This window comes from Lissotriton helveticus, chromosome 8, assembly GCF_964261635.1.
Source record: "Lissotriton helveticus chromosome 8, aLisHel1.1, whole genome shotgun sequence".
Classification (NCBI taxonomy): domain Eukaryota; kingdom Metazoa; phylum Chordata; class Amphibia; order Caudata; family Salamandridae; genus Lissotriton; species Lissotriton helveticus.
This window is the reverse complement of record NC_136069.1, coordinates 829,502,235-829,523,843: the sequence shown is the minus strand read 5'-3', so window position 1 is coordinate 829,523,843 and position 21,609 is coordinate 829,502,235. Positions and strand designations below refer to the sequence as shown.

General features: G+C 45.7%; 6 non-coding genes across 6 annotated transcripts; all 6 read right to left on the bottom strand.

Moving 5' to 3' along the window:
- Positions 1-1,805: 1,805 nt before the first annotated feature.
- Positions 1,806-1,878, bottom strand: TRNAV-CAC (transfer RNA valine (anticodon CAC)). The gene has a single exon. It is a non-coding gene; the product is annotated as a tRNA-Val (tRNA).
- A 299-nt stretch (positions 1,879-2,177) lies between these two features.
- On the bottom strand, positions 2,178-2,249 carry TRNAP-UGG (transfer RNA proline (anticodon UGG)). The gene has a single exon. It is a non-coding gene; the product is annotated as a tRNA-Pro (tRNA).
- A 15,218-nt stretch (positions 2,250-17,467) lies between these two features.
- On the bottom strand, positions 17,468-17,540 carry TRNAV-CAC (transfer RNA valine (anticodon CAC)). Its single transcript has one exon. It is a non-coding gene; the product is annotated as a tRNA-Val (tRNA).
- A 300-nt stretch (positions 17,541-17,840) lies between these two features.
- TRNAP-UGG (transfer RNA proline (anticodon UGG)) lies at positions 17,841-17,912 on the bottom strand. The gene has a single exon. It is a non-coding gene; the product is annotated as a tRNA-Pro (tRNA).
- A 2,176-nt stretch (positions 17,913-20,088) lies between these two features.
- TRNAV-CAC (transfer RNA valine (anticodon CAC)) lies at positions 20,089-20,161 on the bottom strand. Its single transcript has one exon. It is a non-coding gene; the product is annotated as a tRNA-Val (tRNA).
- Positions 20,162-20,460: 299 nt separating this feature from the next.
- TRNAP-UGG (transfer RNA proline (anticodon UGG)) lies at positions 20,461-20,532 on the bottom strand. The gene has a single exon. It is a non-coding gene; the product is annotated as a tRNA-Pro (tRNA).
- Positions 20,533-21,609: the final 1,077 nt, after the last annotated feature.

Sequence of the window (21,609 nt, the reverse complement as noted above, 5' to 3'; positions counted from 1 at the left end):
TTAATTTCAGGCTTTTCCCAGCAGTCTCTGTTCTGCCTATGTAAATTATCAAAAGCAGTGCTTATTCCTCACTTGCTCTAATGTCCTTCCTGTCCACAAAGCTTTGCCTAAGTATGCTTTTTTTCTTTTTCAGGGAAATTCTAAATGGTTTCTCTGTCAAGTCTGTGGCAGTAGAATGCTGATTATGATGCCATGTTTTGTTGAATCACCAAGGTACAACTACAGAGGAATATATGAGTCTGAAGGACATGGAACTCTTAGCTAACACATCACAATATGTGATGCTTGACAACCAAGCACTACATTCTGGTGCGCTGATGAGCAGAACATTCTGCTCTTAAAGGAAAGAAAAGACCGCTTGATTGAAAATAAAGTCTCTGTTTATATTAATGCTCTCTCTCTCCCTATATCTATCTATCTATCTATCTATCTATCTGTCTGTCTGTCTGTCTGTCTGTCTGTCTGTCTGTCTGTCTGTCTGTCCGTCCGTCCGTCCGTCCGTCCGTCCGTCCGTCCGTCCGTCCGTCCGTCCGTCCGTCCGTCCGTCCGTCCGTCCGTCCGTCCGTCCGTCCGTCCGTCCGTCCGTCCGTCCGTCCGTCCGTCCGTCCGTCCGTCCGTCCGTCCGTCCGTCCGTCCGTCCGTCTGTCTATCTATCTATCTATCTATCTATCCATCCATCCATCTATCTATCTATCTATCTATCTATCTATCTATCTATCTATCTATCTATCTATCTATCTATCTATCTATCTATCTATCTATCTATCTATCTATCTATCTATCTATCTATCTATCTATCTATCTATCTATCTATCTATCTATCTATCCATCCATCTATCTATCTATCTATCTATCTATCTATCTATCTATCTATCTATCTATCTATCTATCTATCTATCTATCTATCTATCTATCTATCTATCTATCTATCTTTATATATAGATACATGCATACACATACACATAGATATGCCATGCATTTCTTTGGATTTGTTTCAACCTCTTGCCATTTATTTGAGAATCTCTACTTTTCAAGTGACTGCAAATGAAGTCATCTCTGGCACTTTTTGGCTGATGCAAGGTAACCAAAACACAAGACAACTTTTAATAAAAATCATTGGTTTCTTTGTTAACGTGCACTGTCAAACATGGGACTTTCACACGTCAGGTAAATATGATAACCAATACGCAACAGAAGCATATGCAGATTGCTTATCAATGTCGTGATAGAACAGTTATGATTTGAGTAGAAGAAGCGCCCCTGAATTGATACTTATTATATTCAGCCTGTAAGATAGTCAAAAATGCATGCTAGGAGAGGAGATGCAAATATAAATGTATTAGAAAAATACATAAAGAGGAGTGATATGCTTTTATTCATGCAAGGCTAGATAAAATCCCCATACTGTCGAAAGCATTCATACACCACCAAATGGAAATAAACAATTCTGACATTAAACGTAAAGGTGACGATGAATTTGTATCATCACCTTGAGAAGGATAATCTAGGAATTGAGCCCAGGCCTCAGCACTTAAAAACCAGAAACACTCCACTAAGATAAGAGGCCTGTTGGTGCCAACAATTCTCAAAGTTAATGCTTGTTCTGGTTGAGCATTGAACCGAATGCAGGGCTCTTTTGAAAGTGAGGTCTGTGAATCAACATATACATCCAAATGCCAATTATGTTATTGTTTTTAAGAGAATTCACTTTCTTGGAACGAGACTGCATGAACCCATCGTCAGGGCCTGGACAATTTCATGCAAAACAGCAACTCTCAACATTGCAGCCAAGACAATATAACTGGTGTTTCTGCCCGGTTTCGAACCGGGGACCTTTCGCGTGTGAGGCGAATGTGATAACCACTACACTACAGAAACAGATACCTACAGTTGATTCTTCTGGGGTGAAACTGCTCAAAACAGGCTATTCCAAGGGCATCTGGTTTTAGATTTCTTTCATGCAACCTGCCGGACAGCCCTATCTGAACGCTTGTATATGCCTTGCAAGTTCAGCATTTTAGCAAAATGCTTAAAGAGAAATGTTTCCTATTTGCTCAGGCAGGGCAAGGTTAAAAGCATGAGACTCTAGCATATATTCATCCACTACTGCAAAGAGAAAATTGATATTGGCTTTGAAATGCATACTTCAAAACTACTTTAAAAGAGCACCAATGAAAGGGCTCGTCCGGGATTTGAGCCCGGGACCTCTCGCACCCAAAGCGAGAATCATACCCCTAGACCAACGAGCCGTCAAAAGGCCCTCCCCTCTGAAAAGGTAATACCAGCTCTAAGCCCGCAATGAAGATCATGCTGGGGTCTTTTTCATGCTGGGTCTGTGAATACACATGAAATTCAGTGTCAACTTACCCTTTCTCAAACGATAGCACTATCATTTGTAAGTGTCCCCTTTTATTTTGTCTCAGCATTGGACACGTCTTACAGGAAGTCAGCAGTTATTTATATATGTATGCATTGGCTAGAGCCTAAAGAGAAAAAATAAAAAGCTGTTCATAACAACATAAGAAACACATTTTGCCTTTTCTCTCAAATACTTATTCCCTTTGTGCAAATCGGAATGCCAAGGTGAATAGCTGGGCCACAGATTCTGGCTAATTATCTATCTCTTGAATGCAAGAAGCAATAAAAACTGCCTAATGCAGAACTAAAGCATTCCTTGCATAGCCTCTAACATCATAACATAACTGAGCTGCTGGTACCAAGCTAAGCAATACCTTCCCAAAATGATAAGTACATGTGCTTATCCGCTCAATCAGCGCTCAATCAGGCTTGATCAGGCGAGATATAGAAAAGGTGGAAAGGATCCAAATGGCTGTCCCTTCCTTTTTAGGGTGGGTCCTGCTGACTATCATAGGATTCCTTGTAAGAGTGGCTAGGGTCAGAGGAAAAACGTTCAACCCTTCTTAGTGTTCTCTTCAGAAGCAGGCATTTTCTGTGCCTTTAATTTCAGGCTTTTCCCAGCAGTCTCTGTTCTGCCTATGTAAATTATCAAAAGCAGTGCTTATTCCTCACTTGCTCTAATGTCCTTCCTGTCCACAAAGCTTTGCCTAAGTATGCTTTTTTTCTTTTTCAGGGAAATTCTAAATGGTTTCTCTGTCCAGTCTGTTTACAGTAGAATGCTGATTATGATGCCATGTTTTGTTGAATCACCAAGGTACAACTACAGAGGAATATATGAGTCTGAAGGACATGGAACTCTTAGCTAACACATCACAATATGTGATGCTTGCCAACCAAGCACTACATTCTGGTGCGCTGATGAGCAGAACATTCTGCTCTTAAAGGAAAGAAAAGACCGCTTGATTGAAAATAAAGTCTCTGTTTATATTAATGCTCTCTCTCTCCCTATATCTATCTATCTATCTATCTATCTATCTATCTATCTATCTATCTATCTATCTATCTATCTATCTATCTATCTATCTATCTATCTATCTATCTATCTATCTTTATATATAGATACATGCATACACATACACATAGATATGCCATGCATTTCTTTGGATTTGTTTCAACCTCTTGCCATTTATTTGAGAATCTCTACTTTTCAAGTGACTGCAAATGAAGTCATCTCTGGCACTTTTTGGCTGATGCAAGGTAACCAACAGCCTGATTCATGAAGCAAAATTGCGCCCGCAATTGCTGCGAAAATGCAATTGCGGGCGCAATTTACGTAATTGGCATTCAACAACAAAATAGCGAATTCGCTAACACATAATAGCGAATACGCTAACACATAATAGCGAATTCGCTATAAAAATCGCAGATTCCCGGTAGTCGAGCATTAGCGAATCGGAAAAAGCGACCAACCACGGAATCTGCGAAATAAATAGCGAAATCGCAATATATTCTCAATCGGCATTCATGAAAAATCTCTAATAGCGAAAAAACCCAAAATCGCTGTTTGCGCGTCGCAAATTAAGGACAACTCAAAGCAGGTGGTAACCATAAAAGCCATGAATAAATTACATTTGAAAAACCGTTGGCCAATCACCAACAGGTTCAGGCCTGACCAATCACACATAAGGACATTCAGCAGCAGCATTAGGCGTTCCACAATGCCAGGAATGTACATGGTGGTGATGCGGCGAAGGCTACAGCGAGCAGCACGGAGGAGACGCATGATGCAGGAAAGGATTCTCCGCCAGCGGGTCACCTTGCTGGGCCAAACCAGAAAGCAGATATTTGCTAAATACAGGCTGAATGGGGAAATGATAATCCAGCTGATACATGACCTTGACCCCCTGATGTAGCACCCAACAAGGCGAACCAATGCGGTGCCTACACATGTGCAGGTATTGTGTAGCCTGCACCTCCTGGCCTCCGGGAGTTTCCAGGGCATAGTAGCGGCTGCTGGGGGGATATCCCAGCCCACCATGTCACGCTGCCTCCACACTTTCGTTGACGCCATGCTCACCCAGCTACACCGTCACATCACATTTCCCACGAGCCAACAGGAATTGGACTTGACAAAGCTACAATTCTACAATGTAGCCCATTTTCCCCATGTACTCGGATGCATAGACTGTACCCATGTCGCCATCTGCCCACCAGCTGCCACGGAGTATATGTTCCGCAATAGAAAGTCCTACCACTCCCTCAACATACAGATGGTCTGCAATGCTAAGACCTACATCACTGACATTGTCGCCCAGTACCCAGGGAGTACCCATGACTCCTTTATCTTCCGGCACAGCGGACTCCACACACGACTGCTCAGGGGAGAGTTTGGGGAAGGACACCTACTTGGTAAGTACACTTTGTCGACAATGTCACTTTGCTATGAAGTAACTGCGCAGCACAGGCAATCAACATCTGCTCCTCTCATTCAGGTGACAGTGGCTACGCCCTACGGGAATACCTCCTGACCCCTTACCTCAACCCTGCCACACCTCAGCAATGGCGCTACAATGTTGCGCACATTCGGACAAGGAACTGTATAGAAAGGACATTTGGCCTGCTCAAGAGCAGGTTCTGCATACTGCACAAGACAGGTGGGGCCATGTATTACAGTCCTGCAGTGTGCTGCCGCATTGTGGCTGTCTGTGCAATACTTCATAACATTGCAACCAAGCGCCGGATACCTGTTGACATCTCTGGCAGTGAATCAGAAGGGGACGACCGGCCACCTGCACATGCGCACCATGCACGCGGGGAGAACCCAGCTGAAGGTCACAGACGTCGCAACCACATCACAGAGAACAATTTCTAGGCCACCCTCTTCCCTCACCCCACAAATCACAATTGCATGCTAAATGTAATGATGACACAACGCTAATGTGTGCTGCAAAATAAATATATTTGTTTCATTCACAAAAAATGTCACCAGTACAACTATTTTCTACTAACAGTATTACTTCATACTGCAGTGTCAAAGGACAGGGCAGGCTTATAGTCAGCCTGTGCCTGTAATTGTCTGAATGAGTCAATTGCGCCTCCCGCGCGTTACGCCCAAGCGCCTCTGAGGCTCTTCCTCTTCCGGGGCACCTGTACCTGGCGTTGCCCTGGTGCTGCGCCTGAGTGGCGGGACTAGTGCGGCAGAGTGGCTGCTGATGCTGGATGCCCCCTCACTGCCATCATCACCCCCAACAGTGGCAGGTAGAGCAGGAGGGTGTAGTGCCGTAACCGCCGTGGTGAGGTGCTCCAGGACCCTGGTCATGTCCTCACAGCACTGTACGAGTTGGTGCTGCTGTGCTAGTGACCGCCGTGACAACTGTGAAGTCTGAAACAGACGAACATATAAATTCGTCAGGTAAAGAGGTTATCTAAAATATTCTCTTTGGATTATCTAGTTTGTCCGCTTAGAAGACACGCAGTACTTACTTAGTGTCTCTCCCGTCGGGTCCATATAAGTCCAAACACAGGTGCCCTGACGCTAAGTATGCTTTTTTTCTTTTTCAGGGAAATTCTAAATGGTTTCTCTGTCCAGTCTGTGGCAGTAGAATGCTGATTATGATGCCATGTTTTGTTGAATCACCAAGGTACAACTACAGAGGAATATATGAGTCTGAAGGACATGGAACTCTTAGTTAACACATCACAATATGTGATGCTTGCCAACCAAGCACTACATTCTGGTGCGCTGATGAGCAGAACATTCTGCTCTTAAAGGAAAGAAAAGACCGCTTGATTGAAAATAAAGTCTCTGTTTATATTAATGCTCTCTCTCTCCCTATATCTATCTATCTATCTATCTATCTATCTATCTATCTATCTATCTATCTATCTATCTATCTATCTATCTATCTATCTATCTATCTATCTATCTATCTATCTATCTATCTATCTATCTATCTATCTATCTATCTATCTATCTATCTATCTATCTATCTATCTATCTATCTATCTATCTATCTATCTATCTATCTATCTGTCTGTCTGTCTATCTATCTATCTATCTATCTATCTATCTATCTATCTATCTATCTATCTATCTATCTATCTATCTATCTATCTATCTATCTATCTATCTATCTATCTATCTATCTATCTATCTGTCTGTCTGTCTGTCCGTCCGTCCGTCTATCCATCCATCCATCCATCTATCTATTTATCTATCTATCTATCTATCTATCTATCTATCTATCTATCTATCTATCTATCTATCTATCTATCTATCTATCTATCTATCTATCTATCTATCTATCTATCTATCTATCTATCTATCTATCTATCTATCTATCTATCTATCTATCTATCTATCTATCTATCTATCTATCTATCTATCTATCTATCTATCTATCTATCTATCTATCTATCTATCTATCTATCTATCTATATATCTATCTTTATATATAGATACATGCATACACATACACATAGATATGCCATGCATTTCTTTGGATTTGTTTCAACCTCTTGCCATTTATTTGAGAATCTCTACTTTTCAAGTGACTGCAAATGAAGTCATTTCTGGCACTTCTTGGCTGATGCAAGGTAACCAAAACACAAGACAACTTTTAATAAAAATCATTGGTTTCTTTGTTAACGTGCACTGTCAAACATGGGACTTTCACACGTCAGGTAAATATGATAACCAATACGCAACAGAAGCAGATGCAGATTGCTTATCAATGTCGTGATACAACAGTTATGATTTGAGTAGAAGAAGCGCCCCTGAATTGATACTTATTATATTCAGCCTGTAAGATAGTCAAAAATGCATGCTAGGAGAGGAGATGCAAATATAAATGTATTAGAAAAATACATAAAGAGGAGTGATATGCTTTTATTCATGCAAGGCTAGAAAAAATCCCCATACTGTCGAAAGCATTCATACACTACCAAATGGAAATAAACAATTCTGACATTAAACGTAAAGGTGACGATGAATTTGTATCATCACTGTTAGAAGCGGCTGTCTCTAGTTGGCAGAGGTATACACTTCTGACAAATAGGGACACACCTTTTCTAGTCAGGGCAAGGGGATCACACACTTAGATAACCCCTGCTCACCCCCTTGGTAGCTTGGCAAAGCAGACAGGCTTATCTCAAAGGCAGTGCTTTAAGCATTGATGACCACATACAGTAATAAAGTGAATACACTACAAATGGACACAACACAGTAGTATTATAAAAATAAGGATTTTTATATAAGGCTTAGCACAAGACCAAATAACGACAAAAATATACCACAATCTTAATAAATACTCTTGGAAGGAAAAATAATAGTTCAAGTACGGTTTCTTCTTAGCACACAGTCTTTAGTATCAAAAGCAACTCTTCTTCTCTAAACACAGTTCTTGGCAACAATGTAACCCACACGGGAGTCACACGACGTCGAGGCAAAGTTAATCCAAAGGTTCGGCGTCGACCGCGAGGAGCGCTACGTCGAGCCCGGAGTCGCACAGACCCCCACAACACAGTACCTTGGAAAAGTGAAGCACTCGATGATCAGCGGCGTCGAGATGTCCGGCGTCGCGTCTTCGGCGTCGATCGGGCCTCGGAGTCGGGGCGATCTGCAGCGGCGTCGACCGAAGTCAGGCAGGAGCAGCGCTCACGAGATGAAGCAGGATACGGCGTCGTCGATGTCGATGTTGCAAGAGTGAGCAGCGCTCACGGCGTCAAGAGGGCTCGAAGTCGATGCGATCAGCAGCGGTGCAGACACGAGGTCACTTGGAGCTGGAGCCGAACTCACTACTCACTGGCGTTGTTGCTGGCGTCGATCGGGCCCGGCGGCCGGCGTCGAGGAAGTGGGACACTGGAGCCGTTACTCACGATGTCGAGCTGGATTCGGCGGCGTCCGTCGGCGTCGAGATTGCTGGATTCTTTCAGAGGTGCTGGATTCACAAATTCCAGCAAACAGCACTTTAAGCAGATGAAGTCCTTTAGCCCTGTGACTTCAACAGGAGACTGGCACTCTTCCAGCCCTTGGAGATTTTCTTAGCAAAGATTGAGAGTACACACACAGTTCCTCTCTCCTGGTTCCTTGGCAAAAATAAAGAAGCAATGCAGGATTCCCCCAACAAACAGCACTCTGGCAGAAGGGGTAGGCAGTCCTTAGATCAGCAGGCTTCTAGTCCTTGGTTCAGGTTTCCTTGTCAGAAGTGATCTAAATTCTTAGTTCAGGGGTCCTTCTCTTATACCCCTTTTTGGCTTTGATCCCTTTGTCCATGCAGGGGAATTTCCCCCCATCTTGGGTTTGTTGTGGGTGTTGCCAGGCCGAAGCACCTGGCCTATTCACTGTGCAGGGCAGAGTCTTCAGCCGCCCAGCAGGAGCGGAGCCAGCATTGTCACTGGCAGGGGCAGGGCCATCAGTTGCCCGGCAGGAGGTGGGCCAGGAAAGTCCCAGGCAGGCACAGAGTCATCAGTCGCCTGGCAGGGAGGCGGAGCCAGCATTGTATCAGGCAGGGCAGGCTATCAGGAGCTACTCTTCCCCCACTCTCAATGCAAATGCCCCACTCATCCCACACTGACTCATTCAGACCTCTGGAGCCACCCAGCTCCTGTCACACGCACACCAGAACCAGCAGAGACCGGTAGACAGTTAGACAAGAAAATAGCTACTTTCTAAAAGTGCTATTTTCAAACACAGAGTCCAAAAACCATCCACACAAACGGATGCATTATTAAACCCTGAGTTCAGGGATACCAAACTCGACATTGCACCATGCTCCCCGAGCCCGCTAGGATTATAGCATTAATAATCCTGGCAGCCCATTCTAACTGATGGAGAGCAGGTTACCTTACAATAGTGAAAAACGAATATGGCTGTAATTCACTATTAGGACATGCCAACCTTGTCAGGCTTGTCCTACCTTATGCTTACAATGCACCCTGCCCTTGGGCCTATCATAGGGGTGACTAACATGAAGTTAAGGGAAGGTTTAGGGACTGGCAAGTAGGTGTACTTGCACAGTCTGCGTGACAGTACCAGACTGCACGTGGTCTAGCAATGGTAGACCTTCAGACATACTTTTACTAGGCCGCTCTTGTGGGTGGCACAACACGGGCTGCAGGCCCACTAGCAGCATTTGTATTTACAAGCCCTGGCACTCCTGGTGCACTCTACTAGGGACTGACAGTAAACCAAATAAGCCAAACATGGAATTCAATCAATACAGCAATTTCACATAGGGAGCACTTGCACTGTGGCACTGATCAGCAGTGGCACAGTGCCCAAAGCATTTACCAGCAAAAACATCGTAAACAGAGGAGGCAAACATAAAAAATGGAGGAGAGACTCATGCCAATGATGCCAGGTCTAACACGTGTCCCCTCCAGCGAAATGTGGGGAGAACTACCCTTACCCTAGGGAGTCCTCATCACTAAGGCGGAAAAATCTGTACAGACCATCAGCATTGGCGTGATCTGTGCCAGGGCGGTGTTCCACCGTGAAGTCCATCCCCTGTAGGGAAATGGACCACCTCAACAGCTTTGGATTCTCACCCCTCATCTGCATCAACCATCTGAGGGGCCTGTGGTCTGTCTGAACCCGGAAGTGAGTCCCAAACAGGTAGGGTCTTAGCTTCTTCAGCGCCCAGACCACAGCAAATGCTTCTCTCTCTATCGCACTCCACCTCTGTTCCCTGGGAAGTAACCTCCTGCTGATGAAGGCTACAGGTAAGTCTCGGCCCTCTTCATTCACCTGAGCTAGAACAGCCCCCACGCCATGCTCTGAAGCGTCCGTCTGGACAACAAATTCTTTAGAAAAGTCGGGTGCCTGGAGTATGGGTGCTGTGCACATTGCAGTCTTCAGGGTGTCAAAGGCCGTCTGACAGGCGTCAGTCCAGATCACAAGTCGTGGCTGCTTCCTGGAAGTCAGCGAAGTCAAGGGGTGCACAATGTTACCATAATCCTTGACGAACCTCCTGTAATAACCCGTGAGACCCAAGAAGGCTCTCACCTGAGTCTGGGTTTTGGGCGGTGCCCATGCCAGGATGGTATCAATCTTGGGTTGCAGGGGGGCCACCTTGCCGCTCCCTACTTGGTGCCCCAAGTACACCACTGAACCCTGCCCAATCTGGCACTTACTGGCTTTGATTGTGAGGCCTGCTCTACGCAGGGCCAACAACACTTCCTGGAGGTGGCGCAAGTGTTCCTCCCAGCTGGCGCTGAACACTGCAATGTCGTCCAGGTAGGCGGCACTGAAATCCTCCAGTCCAGCCAAGACCTGGTTGACCAACCTCTGGAAGGTGGCAGGGGCATTCTTCATCCCAAAGGGCATAACCCGGAACTGGTAGTGCCCATCTGGTATGGAGAATGCTGACCTCTCTTTTGCCCCATCAGTCAAGGCGATCTGCCAGTACCCAGACGTTAGATCAAACGTACTAAGGTACCGGGCAGCCCCCAACCGATCTATGAGCACATCAGCTCTGGGGATGGGGTGCGCGTCAGTCTTGGTGACTGAATTGAGTCCTCGGTAATCCACACAGAACCGAAGTTCCGGTGAAGCACCAGGTGCTGCAGCCTTTGGGACCAAGACCACTGGGCTGGCCCAAGGACTGCTATAGGACTCAACCACCCCTAAGGCAAACATTTTGGAGACCTCCTCCTTGATGTAAGCTCTGACCTTGTCAGTCACTCTGTAAGCCTTGTGCTTCACAGGAGTGCTGTCCCCGGTGTCCACATCATGGACACACCACTGAGTGACACCAGGAATCAAGGAAAACAGATCAGGGAATTGTCCCAACAATTGGCGACAATCCTGCTGCTGTTCAGGGGTCAGTGTGTCAGAGAGGACAACACCATCCACTGACCCATCTTGCTCTTTTGCAGACAGGAGGTCAGGAAGAGGCTCACTCTCCTCCTCCATTCCAGCATCTGTAGCTAGGAGCATGCCCACTTCGGACCTTTCTAAGTGGGGCTTTAAACGGTTGACATGCAGGACCCGCAAGGGGTTCCTGGGAGATTGCAAGTCCACCATGTAGGTGACATCGCTCTTTTTCTCCACAACCTTAAATGGTCCAGTCCACCTGTCCTTGAGCGCACAAGGTTCCACAGGGGACATAACCCAAACTTTCTGTCCAGGCTGAAGCTCTACCAGAGTGGCCTTCTGGTCGTACCACTGCTTCATCTCCTCCTGGCTGGCCTCCAGATTTGCCTGAGCAAGATCTCTGAAGCGCCTAGTCTGGTTCCTAAAGGCCAGCATGTAACTGTATACATCCTGGGGAGGTTTCCTGGGAGATTGCTCCCAGCCTTCTTTGACCAGACTCAAAGGTCCTCTTACCGGGTGACCATACAAAAGCTCAAAGGGGCTGAACCCTAGAGACTTTTGTGGCACCTCACGGTAAGCAAACAACAGGCATGGCAAGAGGACGTCCCATTTACGCCTCATTGGTTCTTCAAGACCCATAATCATGCCTTTAAGGGTACGGTTGAATCTTTCAACCAACCCATTACCTTGAGGGTGGTAAGGAGTGGTGAACTTGTAGGTTACCCCACACTCCTTCCACAGAGACTTCATATAGTTGGAAATGAAGTTGGTGCCCCGGTCTGACACCACCTCTCTGGGGAACCCCATTCGGGAGAAAACACCCATCAGTGCCCGTCCCACCACGGGGCCGTCACTGTTCTGAGAGGGATGGCTTCCGGGTACCGTGTGGCATGGTCCACCAAGACCAGGATGAACCTGTTGCCCAGGGCTGTCTTGGGGTCCAGGGGCCCAACAATGTCAATCCCCACCCGGTCAAAGGGGGTACTGACCACGGGAAAAGGTTGGAGGGGAGCCTTCTGCTTCCGCCCGCTTTTCCCACTTGCCTGGCAAGTTTGACAGGTCTTGCAATGGATATCTGTATCCCTTCTCATCTGAGGCCAATACAAATGGGTGACAAGCCTGTCATAGGTTTTGTCCTGCCCCAGATGTCTAGCTAAAGGAACGTCATGAGCCAAACCCAGTAGGAAGGCTCTGAAGTGCTGGGGTACCACCAGCACACGGGCTGACCCAGGCTCAGCAGCCTTAGGCTCGCTATACAGGAGGTCGTTCTCCCAGTAAACAAAATGTGACCCTGACTGATCACCTGAGGTTTGGGCTGAGGCCTGCTGCCTCATACCCACAAGAGAAGGGCACACTTTCTGTTCTGCACAGAATTCCTCCCTGGAGGGACCACCATCCTGCTGCCAATGGGTCAGCTCGGGCAGGTCTCCCAGTTCAGCAACTTGTTCACCTGTGGGTTCCAGGGCATGCCCCTCAAGGCCTGCCTCCTCCTGGACCACGGGAACTACGGGGGACGGTTTCCCGTGCCCCCTGCCTCTTCTCTTCACAGCTGGGTCCTGGGCCATACTTTCAGGCTCCAGAACCCCATCAACACCCTTACTTGCTGTCATGGATCGAGTGGTTGCACACACCCACTGTGGCACACCCAACATTTTCAAATCTGTCTCCCTCTCCACCTTAGCCCAAGGGGAGTCTTCCAAATCATTGCCCAGGAGACAATCAACAGGCATTGCGGGCCTTACAGCAACTTGAAGAGTACCTGAAACTCCCCCCCATTCAAAGGGAACCTGAGCTACCTCACAAGCTCTCTGGGAGTTGTCAGCAGCTATCACAGGGTAGAATGCGTGGGGAACCACCTGCTCTCTGGACACCAAGTGACACTTGACAGCTGTCACACTCGCTCCGGTGTCTCTGAGAGCTTCCACTCTATGGCCATTAATGGTCACCCACTGCCTATATTTCTTAGTGTTACTAGGCAGAGGGGGTGGAGGGACCAATTCCATGTCTCCTAGAGAGACCAGGGACATCTCTGCGGGACCCTCCCCACCATGGGCAACCATCTCCTCCCCTCCCAGGGCTACATTCGCCAACTGACGGGGGGCGGCACGTGGTGGTGCACTAGAGTTCTTCAAGGGACACTGGGGATCATAAAACCGGTGTCCCACCTGCTTACAAGCGAAGTAGGTCATTGGGCCCCTACGAACAGGTTTACCTGTCGGGGCCTCTGATTTCTTCTCTGGGGGAGGCTGGGAACCCTTCTCTTGGTTCCCTTGGGGATTACTTTGGGGCCCTTTCTGGAACTCCCTCTGTTTACCCTTGTCCCCCCCACTCTTCTGCTGGGGACCCTGCCCACCTTTGGCTGAGTCTCCCACTGGACCCTTGTGGACCCTGGTACTGACCCAGCGGTCCGCCTCTTCAGCAAGTTTTCTAGGGTTAGATATCTTGCTATCAATAAGGTGCTGGCGCAGCTCTGGAAAACAGTTATTAGACAAGTGCTCCCAAGCAAACAAATCATAAAGAGCATCATAACTTTCTACTTTGCTGCCCTTTACCCAACCATCCATGGCTCTGCAAAAATATGACACATATTCCACCCACGTCGTACCAGGCAACTTCTTACATTCTCTAAAGGCCTGTCTGTACTTTTCTGGGGTTAGGCCATACCTTAACATTAAAGCATCTTTCATATGAGCATAAGACATCCTATCCTAAACAGGCATGTCTAACAGGGTATCTCTTCCCTCATTCACAAAGCGACCCCACAACCCCACTCCCCAATCCTTCTCAGGGACCCGGTGGGCCAACAATGCTAACTCATATGCTTTAAACCATTGACCAATATCCTCATTCTTCTGAAAATCTTTGATCACATCTTTGGGAAAATAAAACCTACTTTCTGCAGGCACAGATGGGATGCTGCCACCAGAGGGATTCAATTCTAACTCTTTAGCTTTGAGCTCCAACTCCCTCATCCTGGTATCACGCTCAAAAGCTAACTTCTCTCTTTCAAACTCTAACCTTTTGATCTCCATATCAGCTTCTCTCCTGCCTCTTGCATTCTCTATTTCCAACTGCCCATTTATCTTAAGTTTTGCCATCTCCATGTTGTATGCTCGCTCCTTCTCCCTTTCTTCTCTTTCTTCAGGAGAAAGACCTTTGGAGGAAACACTGCTGCCAGGAGAGGACACATGACCATTCACTGGTACTTCCTCCTCCCCTTCCCCTGGCGGTACCACCACCGCATCAGAGGGATCTCTGGCCTCTAACCAGGCCTCCAATGCTTTGAGATAATTTTCTTTAACTTTGAGGCCTGTTGTAGGAACTTTAAATTGCTTACAAAAGGATTTCAGATCCTGTAACTTGTAATCCTTTATCTTGCTCCTATCAAACTCCTCCACAGCAGCAATAGGGGCAGTGACTCCGGCATCACTCATGGTCAAAACTGGCAGTTTCAAAAATCAAGTTCCAGGAAAGCGGAGAACAAAAATAGAATATCCAACCAAAACAGATTGTGAATGCGCTATGGTCTGCTTTCACTATGTAGCGTACACTAATCACTGCACATGGGTCATAAATGCAAAGTTCAAATCCTCACCGCTGACCCACCAATGTTAGAAGCGGCTGTCTCTAGTTGGCAGAGGTATACACTTCTGACAAATAGGGACACACATTTTCTAGTCAGGGCAAGGGGATCACACACTTAGATAACCCCTGCTCACCCCCTTGGTAGCTTGGCAAAGCAGACAGGCTTATCTCAGAGGCAGTGCGTTAAGCATTGATGACCACATGCAGTAATAAAGTGAATACACTACAAATGGACACAACACAGTAGTATTATAAAAATAAGGATTTTTATATAAGGCTTAGCACAAGACCAAATAACGACAAAAATATACCACAATCTTAATAAATACTCTTGGAAGGAAAAATAATAGTTCAAGTACGGTTTCTTCTTAGCACACAGTCTTTAGTATCAAAAGCAACTCTTCTTCTCTAAACACAGTTCTTGGCAACAATGTAACCCACACGGGAGTCACACGACGTCGAGGCAAAATTAATCCAAAGGTTCGGCGTCGACCGCGAGGAGCGCTACGTCGAGCCCGGAGTCGCACAGACCCCCACAACACAGTACCTTGGAAAAGTGAAGCACTCGATGATCAGCGGCGTCGAGATGTCCGGCGTCGCGTCTTCGGCGTCGATCGGGCCTCGGAGTCGGGGCGATCTGCAGCGGCGTCGACCGAAGTCAGGCAGGAGCAGCGCTCACGAGATGAAGCAGGATACGGCGTCGTCGATGTCGATGTTGCAAGAGTGAGCAGCGCTCACGGCGTCGAGAGGGCTCGAAGTCGATGCGATCAGCAGCGGTGCAGACAAGAGGTCACTTGAAGCTGGAGCCGAACTCACTACTCACTGGCGTTGTTGCTGGCGTCGATCGGGCCCGGCGGCCGGCGTCGAGGAAGCGGGACACTGGAGCCGTTACTCACGATGTCGAGCTGGATTCGGCGGCGTCCGTCGGCGTCGAGATTGCTGGATTCTTTCAGAGGTGCTGGATTCACAAATTCCAGCAAACAGCACTTTAAGCAGATGAAGTCCTTTAGCCCTGTGACTTCAACAGGAGACTGGCACTCTTCCAGCCCTTGGAGATTTTCTTAGCAAAGATTGAGAGTACACACACAGTTCCTCTCTCCTGGTTCCTTGGCAAAAATAAAGAAGCAATGCAGGATTCCCCCAACAAACAGCACTCTGGCAGAAGGGGTAGGCAGTCCTTAGATCAGCAGGCTTCTTGTCCTTGGTTCAGGTTTCCTTGTCAGAAGTGATCTAAATTCTTGGTTCAGGGGTCCTTCTCTTATACCCCTTTTTGACTTTGATCCCTTTGTCCATGCAGGGGAATTTCCCCCCATCTTGGGTTTGTTGTGGGTGTTGCCAGGCCAAAGCACCTGGCCTATTCACTGTGCAGGGCAGAGTCTTCAGCCGCCCAGCAGGAGCGGAGCCAGCATTGTCACTGGCAGGGGCAGGGCCATCAGTTGCCCGGCAGGAGGTGGGCCAGGAAAGTCCCAGGCAGGCACAGAGTCATCAGTCGCCTGGCAGGGGGGCGGAGCCAGCATTCTATCAGGCAGGGCAGGCTATCAGGAGCTACTCTTCCCCCACTCTCAATGCAAATGCCCCACTCATCCCACACTGACTCATTCAGACCTCTGGAGCCACCCAGCTCCTGTCACACGCACACCAGAACCAGCAGAGACCGGTAGACAGTTAGACAAGAAAATAGCTACTTTCTAAAAGTGCTATTTTCAAACACAGAGTCCAAAAACCATCCACACAAACGGATGCATTATTAAACCCTGAGTTCAGGGATACAAAACTCGACATTGCACCATGCTCCCCGAGCCCGCTAGGATTATAGCATTAATAATCCTGGCAGCCCATTCTAACTGATGGAGAGCAGGTTACCTTACAATAGTGAAATACGAATATGGCTGTAATTCACTATTAGGACATGCCAACATTGTCAGGCTTGTCCTACCTTATGCTTACAATGCACCCTGCCCTTGGGCCTATCATAGGGGTGACTAACATGAAGTTAAGGGAAGGTTTAGGGACTGGCAAGTAGGTGTACTTGCACAGTCTGCGTGACAAAACCAGACTGCACGTGGTCTAGCAATGGTAGACCTTCAGACATACTTTTACTAGGCCGCTCTTGTGGGTGGCACAACACGGGCTGCAGGACCACTAGCAGCATTTGTATTTACAAGCCCTGGCACTCCTGGTGCACTCTACTAGGGACTGACAGTAAACCAAATAAGCCAAACATGGAATTCAATCAATACAGCAATTTCACATAGGGAGCACTTGCACTGTGGCACTGATCAGCAGTGGCACAGTGCCCAAAGCATTTACTAGCAAAAACATCGTAAACAGAGGAGGCAAACAGAAAAAATGGAGGAGAGACTCATGCCAATGATGCCAGGTCTAACAATCACCTTGAGAAGGATCATCTAGGAATTGAGCCTAGGCCTCAGCACTTAAAAACCAGAAACACTCCACTAAGATAAGAGGCCTGTTGGTGCCAACAATTCTCAAAGTTAATGCTTGTTCTGGTTGAGCATTGAACCGAATGCAGGGCTCTTTTGAAAGTGAGGTCTGTGAATCAACATATACATCCAAATGCCAATTATGTTATTGTTTTTAAGAGAATTCACTTTCTTGGAACGAGACTGCATGAACCCATCGTCAGGGCCTGGACAATTTCATGCAAAACGGCAACTCTCAACATTGCAGCCAAGACAATATAACCAGTGTTTCTGCCCGGTTTCGAACCGGGGACCTTTTGCGTGTGAGGCAAACGTGATAACCACTACACTACAGAAACAGATACCTACAGTTGATTCTTCTGGGGTGAAACTGCTCAAAACAGGCTATTCCAAGGGCATCTGGTTTTAGATTTCTTTCATGCAACCTGCCGGACAGCCCTATCTGAACGCTTGTATATGCCTTGCAAGTTCAGCATTTTAGCAAAATGCTTAAAGAGAAATGTTTCCTATTTGCTCAGGCAGGGCAAGGTTAAAAGCATGAGACTCTAGCATATATTCATCCCACTACTGCAAAGATAAAATTGATATTGGCTTTGAAATGCATACTTCAAAACTACTTTAAAAGAGCACCAATGAAAGGGCTCCTCTGGGATTTGAACCCGGGACCTCTCGCACCCAAAGCGAGAATCATACCCCTAGACCAACGAGCCGTCGAAAGGCACTCACCTCTGAAAAGGTAATACCAGCTCTAAGCCCGCAATGAAGATCCTGCTGGGGTCTTTTTCATGCTTGGTCTGTGAATACACATGAAATTCAGTGTCAACTTACCCTTTCTCAAACGATAGCACTATCATTTGTAAGTGTCCCCTTTTATTTTGTCTCAGCATTGGACACGTCTTACAGGAAGTCAGCAGTTATTTATATATTTCTGCATTGGCTAGAGCCTAAAGAGAAAGAATAAAAAGCTGTTCATAACAACATAAGAAACACATTTTGCCTTTTCTCTCAAATACTTATTCCCTTTGTGCAAATCGGAATGCCAAGGTGAATAGCTGGGCCACAGATTCTGGCTAATTATCTATCTCTTGAATGCAAGAAGCAATAAAAACTGCCTAATGCAGGACTAAAGCATTCCTTGCATAGCCTCTAACATGATAACATAACTGAGCTGCTGATAGCAAGCTAAGCCATACCTTCCCAAAATGAGAAGTACATGTGCTTATCCGCTCAATCAGCGCTCAATCAGCCTCGATCAGGCGAGATATAGAAAAGGTGGAAAGGGTCCAAATGGCTGTCCCTTCCTTTTTAGGGTGGGTCCTGCTGACTATCATAGGATTCCTTGTTAGAGTGGCTAGGGTCAAAGGAAAAACGTTCAACCCTTCTTAGTGTTCTCTCCAGAAGCAGGCATTTTCTGTGCCTTTAATTTCAGGCTTTTCCCAGCAGTTTCTGTTCTGCCTATGTAAATTATCAAAAGCAGTGCTTATTCCTCACTTGCTCTAATGTCCTTCCTGTCCACAAAGCTTTGCCTAAGTATGCTTTTTTTCTTTTTCAGGGAAATTCTAAATGGTTTCTCTGTCCAGTCTGTGGCAGTAGAATGCTGATTATGATGCCATGTTTTGTTGAATCACCAAGGTACAACTACAGAGGAATATATGAGTCTGAAGGACATGGAACTCTTAGCTAACACATCACAATATGTGGTGCTTGCCAACCAAGCACTACATTCTGGTGCGCTGATGAGCAGAACATTCTGCTCTTAAAGGAAAGAAAAGACCGCTTGATTGAAAATAAAGTCTCTGTTTATATTAATGCTCTCTCTCTCCCTATATCTATCTATCTATCTATCTATCTATCTATCTATCTATCTATCTATCTATCTATCTATCTATCTATCTATCTATCTATCTATCTATCTATCTATCTATCTATCTATCTATCTATCTATCTATCTATCTATCTATCTATCTATCTATCTATCTATCTATCTATCTATCTATCTATCTATCTATCTATCTATCTTTATATATAGATACATGCATACACATAGATATGCCATGCATTTCTTTGGATTTGTTTCAACCTCTTGCCATTTATTTGAGAATCTCTAATTTTCAAGTGACTGCAAATGAAGTCATCTCTGGCACTTTTTGGCTGATGCAAGGTAACCAAAACACAAGACAACTTTTAATAAAAATCATTGGTTTCTTTGTTAACGTGCACTGTCAAACATGGGACTTTCACACGTCTGGTAAATATGATAACCAATACGCAACAGAAGCAGATTCAGATTGCTTATCAATGTCGTGATAGAACAGTTATGATTTGAGTAGAAGAAGCGCTCCTGAATTGATACTTATTATATTCAGCCTGTAAGATAGTCAAAAATGCATGCTAGGAGAGGAGATGCAAATATAAATCTATTAGAAAAATACATAAAGAGGAGTGATATGCTTTTATTCATGCAAGGCTGGAAAAAATCCCCATACTGTCGAAAGCATTCATACACCACCAAATGGAAATAAACAATTCTGACATTAAACGTAAAGGTGACGATGAATTTGTATCATCACCTTGAGAAGGATCATCTAGGAATTGAGCCCAGGCCTCAGCACTTAAAAACCAGAAACACTCCACTAAGATAAGAGGCCTGTTGGTGCCAACAATTCTCAAAGTTAATGCTTGTTCTGGTTGAGCATTGAACCGAATGCAGGGCTCTTTTGAAAGTGAGGTCTGTGAATCAACATATACATCCAAATGCCAATTATGTTATTGTTTTTAAGAGAATTCACTTTCTTGGAACGAGTCTGCATGAACCCATCGTCAGGGCCTGGACAATTTCATGCAAAACGGCAACTCTCAACATTGCAGCCAAGACAATATAACCAGTGTTTCTGCCCGGTTTCGAACCGGGGACCTTTCGCGTGTGAGGCGAACGTGATAACCACTACACTACAGAAACAGATACCTACAGTTGATTCTTCTGTGATGAAACTGCTCAAAACAGGCTATTCCAAGGGCATCTGGTTTTAGATTTCTTTCATGCAACCTGCCGGACAGCCCTATCTGAACGCTTGTATATGCCTTGCAAGTTCAGCATTTTAGCAAAATGCTTAAAGAGAAATGTTTCCTATTTGCTCAGGCAGGGCAAGGTTAAAAGCATGAGACTCTAGCATATATTCATCCACTACTGCAAAGAGAAAATTGATATTGGCTTTGAAATGCATACTTCAAAACTACTTTAAAAGAGCACCAATGAAAAGGCTCATCCGGGATTTGAACCCGGGACCTCTCGCACCCAAAGCGAGAATCATACCCCTAGTCCAACGAGCCGTCGAAAGGCCCTCACCTCTGAAAAGGTAATACCAGCTCTAAGCCCGCAATGAAGATCATGCTGGGGTCTTTTTCATGCTTGGTCTGTGAATACACATGAAATTCAGTGTCAACTTACCCTTTCTCAAACGATAGCACTATCATTTGTAAGTGTCCCCTTTTATTTTGTCTCAGCATTGGACACGTCTTACAGGAAGTCAGCAGTTATTTATATATTTATGCATTGGCTAGAGCCTAAAGAGAAAGAATAAAAAGCTGTTCATAACAACATAAGAAACACATTTTGCCTTTTCTCTCAAATACTTATTCCCTTTGTGCAAATCGGAATGCCAAGGTGAATAGCTGGACCACAGATTCTGGCTAATTATCTATCTCTTGAATGCAAGAAGCAATAAAAACTGCCTAATGCAGGACTAAAGCATTTCTTGCATAGCCTCTAACATCATAACATAACTGAGCTGCTGGTAGCAAGCTAAGCAATACCTTCCCAAAATGAGAAGTACATGTGCTTATCCGCTCAATCAGCGCTCAATCAGCGCTCAATCAATCAGCGCTCGATCAGGCTCGATATAGAAAAGGTGGAAAGGGTCCAAATGGCTGTCCCTTCCTTTTTAGGGTGGGTCCTGCTGACTATCATAGGATTCCTTGTAAGAGTGGCTAGGGTCATAGGAAAAACGTTCAACCCTTCTTAGTGTTCTCTCCAGAAGCAGGCATTTTCTGTGCCTTTAATTTCAGGCTTTTCCCAGCAGTCTCTGTTCTGCCTATGTAAATTATCAAAAGCAGTGCTTATTCCTCACTTGCTCTAATGTCCTTCCTGTCCACAAAGCTTTGCCTAAGTATGCTTTTTTCTTTTTCAGGGAAATTCTAAATGGTTTCTCTGTCCAGTCTGTGGCAGTAGAATGCTGATTATGATGCCATGTTTTGTTGAATCACCAAGGTACAACTACAGAGGAATATATGAGTCTGAAGGACATGGAACTCTTAGCTAACACATCACAATATGTGATGCTTGCCAACCAAGCACTACATTCTGGTGCGCTGATGAGCAGAACATTCTGCTCTTAAAGGAAAGAAAAG